The following is a 5,327-nucleotide window of genomic DNA, read 5'->3' on the forward strand; positions in this document are numbered from 1 at the left end:
ATTTTCAAGTGCTGAGTGTCTTAAAACACAGAGCCACAGGCTATATAGATTTAGAAAGCCTTGAATTGTTGATGAGTCACACACCAGGAAAGTGCATCTTAGTACGTCAATTCTTTTAACCATCAGTCGATTGTATACAAGGAAAAGCAAAGCTGTTTGGAGTCCTGTATTACACTATAAAAAAGAGACTGACTAGGAGAAATATCTGGGTCAGGGTGGATATTGTGGTGTTTTTCTCTAGATGTCTAGCATTCAATATATAGAACAGTTTGCTCCAAATTGGGAATATTAGAGTGACTTTCAAAGTTACTTAATGTAATTTAATTAAGTTCCTCCAAAGTTTTTAATTTAGCTGTGATTGATATGCAAATTAAGTTTATCCCAAACTGCCTCACTGAAGAGGGTAATAAAATCTATATTGTCCTGAAATTCTTAAGGCATTATTATTACAGCTTCAGGTGATAGACCTGATTTCTGGGTCTCGGTAATTGTTAACTCCTCTTTTTAGAAATGCCTCTTGTGTATATTCTTTTTGACTGCATTCTTTTGCACAGTGATACAAAAAGCAAAAGGTCTTTTTCATGCAAAATTATAGCATTAATACTGCAAAATAAATGAACATTATATTTTTATTTTTATAGAATTTATGACTGAATCTGAAGATACAGATGAATGGTCCTTATGTAGGTGATCTGTCTCATTATGTATACCAAATTAGTGGTTAGTTATATGGCTTCAAAATATAAAATTCAAAATTCAAAATATATGCCTTCTTTATATATATCTCTGTGTAATTGATTGAATTCTTGAGCAATATTCCAATCAAAATGGTAATTGTCTATGTACACAAGAATTGCTGGTACCCCAGGCTATTTTTAGAGCTGATGTTGAAACTGTGCAAAGTTTAATAAAGAAAGAATGTTTCTAAGAATGAAATATTATTATAAAAATGGTGCTCATTTTTATTTCTTGCTTTCCTTCTCTAGAATACCTCTAAGGACTGATGATGCTTAATTATTCAGTATATTCTAATTAGGCTGCTACCAATGAACCCTGTAAAATAGGACTTGTAAAGTCAGAAATAATGTGAATGTCATACTGATTTCTGCTTTGCAAATACTCTTTAAAATCCCTGTTCGTTATATAGGTTACTTAAATAATGTATAATGTTGACTTAAGAGTCTTTTCCTCTAGATATTCTCATTTGTTAATATCTTCTGTACCTTTGTTTTTGCCATTTATCAAGCTAATGTGCACATTTCTTTTCATTCCAAGCAACCCTGATTAAAAAAAATCCATCCATCTTGGCAAGCAGTGGGCACAAGGCAGGATACACCCTGGACAGGACACCAGTCCACTGAAGGGCACACACTAGACTTGCTTTTAGACTTACAACAGGGACAATTTTCCCAGAAGCCAATTCATTTACCATTATGTCTTTGGACTTATTTTACAATACACTGTCATATATACCCCGAAAACATTCTGGTATAACTGTTAATATACTACAAAATACTGTCATTATTGTATATTTCACAATACATATACATATTATATTCAATACATGGATATCTAATAATAATAATAATTACCTGCACTTACAAAACACTTTTTATTCAAAAGGATTACTTCACATGTCACTTCCTCCAGCAATTATTCTGTACCAACAGCCCCACTACACAGCACATCAAACACAGTAAGTAAGACCTTGATTTGCCAACTAAATTAAGAGGCAACTTTAGGTAGGTTAGCTCATTTCTTCCAAACAGTGTCAGGATCTTTAATGGCCAAATAGTCAGGACCTTGTTGAACTTCTCATCTGAATGGTGGTACTTCTTGCAACACAGTGTGTCAATGGTGTTAATGGTTTTAATGGGTCTCTTTTTGATCAATTAAAGTAGAACTTTTGTCTGAAACATCCTGAAAAATGTGTTTTTCTAATCATTTAAACCTTAACATAAAAACATATTTTTCTTTTTCTGGCAACAGAAAGTAATAGGAACACGTAATAGGTTTATTCCATGCTGAAAAAAAGAAGAAAGAAAACACAACGTTAAGGCTGTGGAGCCTTCTTCAGGTGTGAGAGAGACAAGGCAGTAGGCAAAAGAAATGTAGCGGGAGAACAAAGGCTGGGAGAGAGGAGGAGTGAGAGGCGGGAGCAGGGAACAAAAAGAGAGGCCAATCAAGAGGTGTGAAGTCAGAATAGGTGTAGAGAGGTGTGAAATAAAACTTCCAATGAATGGAGAAAATTCAGAGAAGAGTAGTCTGTGGTTAAGAGAAGGGGGAAGGTGTGATCCTATCTGCAGGATAAGATTGGTTTCAGTGGTCTTTCTGATGTATGAGTTCTAAAAACTGTCTTTGAGAAACAATGGGCTGGGAGAGATCTTTAATCTTCACAGCCCTGACATGTTCTCTGAAGCGGTCTCCTAGTCAGACAGTAATATATTTCCAAGTACATAAACTACATAGATGAGCTGTTTTTATGTTATACAGTATTTTCTTCAGATTGTACAAATACTGTACATTTGTCAAAGTACTTCAGAAATGTGCGTTTAATATACAACCACCTTGCAATACCGACCACTTTCAAGTCAATTGTGACCCACCCAGAAGTCATAAATCACAAGAATCACTTCCTTGTTTTTGCAAGAATAGAATCAGTAAGTCTGTTGTGAAAACTGCTGATTTTGAAGGTAATTGTTCACATCACTAGCCTTACTGTATATATTTAAATATTAAAAAAATAAGGTTTTGTTACCAGTGACACCAGAGGTCTCATTTAGAGGTATAAGGTAAATAAGTGAAAGGCCTGCAACACAATACCTTAGCTTGAATTCAATTTATACCAAAATCAAATCAAGCATATTTTATGGCTATCTGAAATTTACTTGGTAATATAAGGCATATTACTAGAAACATGTTTTCAATTTGATTAAGGGCATCGTTTTTTAAATTAAACGTGGAACTGAGTATATTTAAAATTAGACTTAATGATATACCCACACATGTGTTTTGCAATACTGTATATTTCATATCTGTAAGGGAGATCTCACAGATAACTCAAGGGTCCTGAAGACAGTGGGCTTATTGGACTGAGGAAAGAAGGCCCTTTGAGATCTGGACAGAGGCTGGCTTCAGCTCTCTTTTCATTCCTTGGTGCTGAACTTTGACCCCCTCTCACAAAGACAGCTGTGAGTAAGTGCCAGAGCTGCTGCTGACCCGCTTGACTTGTGCCCCATCTTCTAAATGTCATGATTTAAGCTGATTGAGGGTGGGCTCTCACAACCTCTGGCCTGTGCCCCCTTCCCTCTTCCCAGACTGGGCCCGCACTTCCTCTCTGTCCACTAGGGAGCCTGTCTCATACACGTAAGATGAGCCTCATCTCTCAGGGACTAGATCAGCTCCTTTCTGTTTTTTCTGTTGAAACAATGCAAAAATGCTGTTGCTGTTGCTGTTGCTGGCTGCTGTTGGTGGTGGTGCTGGTAACAAAATAACTTCAATAAGCTTGTCTCAGAATACTTTTGTTTTAACTGATTTGATTTAAAAGGACAATTATCATTCTCTTTTGATGGAAAAATGTTTTGAATACGTGTTAAACTACTATTGTGCGTAATCAGACAGTAAAAATGCAACTCTTTTAAAAAAGACCAACAAGGATCAAGGAACAGAACTTACTCAACAGAAAGGCTTTTCAGATCTTAGGGTTTCACAACAGTGTACTGTTACCAAGGTGTTTTTCTAACTAATCCTGAGTAATCCTTGTCAAATCAGGTCTGTGTAGAAGGTAAGTTACTATATATAGTAAATTGCAATCATATTTTCTGTGTGCGGTTAGAAGATTATATTGGAATTAACATTCACAAATAAAATGTTTTGCCATCTAAACTGTCAGCAAGAAAATATTAGCAATATTGAGGTGCCATGTGTTCTATGTAGAAAATGAATGCCAAAATTTTATGAACACCTGTCTCATGATTCTTTTATGCTGATGGACTCTAAACATCTGACTACAGTCTGAAGGAGGTTGCAGCTGATAGTACAGAACAGATAAGTGTTTACCAATTTGCTTCGAGTGCTAGTAAAGGATTATAAAATGAAAATGCCACTACATACAAAGCATTTAAAGAAACCAAAAAAAAAGAGTCTGTTTGCTGTTATGCTTTCATTGCAATCAAAACAATATTAAAACGTTTCTAATGAAAAGACAGGATCTATTTTTCTAGAGACATTTGACATAATCTGTTTGGACAAACATGCTTTCTCTAAGCCTAAAAACTAAACCATGTTGTTTTAATTAAAACATAATATTTAATGTAATCAGACAAGATCTGAGTTCATCTTCAAAAGGGTACAAATTCATCTTAATCTGTTCTTCCCTGAGGAAATTAAGACTGTCACCTCTTTTTTGAAACAGTGTAATAATGACACCCTTACCAATGAAAGGTTTCATATCCACAGCTACACTTCCTGGGGCTGTTAATGTGCTGGCTAACTGGAATCATATTATTTCACATGGAATGCAGATTAAACAATCTCAAATGCACCATATTGAATGTATTACGTTATTTGAGTATGCAATTTGTAAACTCTGCAATTCATTATCAATCTACAGGTGAATGTCAAACATTTTGAACACTTGCCTGGTCATGTAAAAGGAATGAATGTTTTTTTTCTGAATTAAAATACCTCAAGCTAAAACTGTCAGTATTTTATTATACTTTACTTGAACTTGAGGACTCAGTTATCTCACTTATAATTGAATTAAAAAAGAAATGGATACAGATCATCAAAAGGTGTTCAGGGGTGAAATGAATTGGATATTGTTTTGGTTTAATTGTAAGTCTATCCAATAAGACATACACTTGCTGATCATAATATTAGGAGATCTCACGGAATTAGAAGTCGGGTTTATTTGAGCAGCAAGAACAGCTTGATTATAACATGGCGTGTACACAAGGTTTTAAAATGTTTGCAGTCCAATCCAAACCCCTCTTCCAGCAGGATTACTTTCAGTTGAGGATAATAGGGTGTGGGGTTGAACTACTTACACGTTCAGTTTCACAGGTTTGCAATAAGACTGAGATCTGGAAATTGTTCTAAATAGTTTGTTCAACTGGGAGTTTCTGATATTTTGAACAGTGAGTACAAATGTGCATGTGAAAACCTGCTAAGCTGATTTGGCTTGGGTCCTACATCCTGGATCCGATTGCCTGGAAGATCAAGCAGACCTAAGAGCAACACAGGAGTCCTTATTGAAGAAGCAGCTGTGTGTGGATGGAGGGAATGGTGGTGAGATTACGTAAAACCTATGCAGGTACATTGGTGCC

This window comes from Lepisosteus oculatus, chromosome 13 (genome assembly GCF_040954835.1).
Source record: "Lepisosteus oculatus isolate fLepOcu1 chromosome 13, fLepOcu1.hap2, whole genome shotgun sequence".
Classification (NCBI taxonomy): domain Eukaryota; kingdom Metazoa; phylum Chordata; class Actinopteri; order Semionotiformes; family Lepisosteidae; genus Lepisosteus; species Lepisosteus oculatus.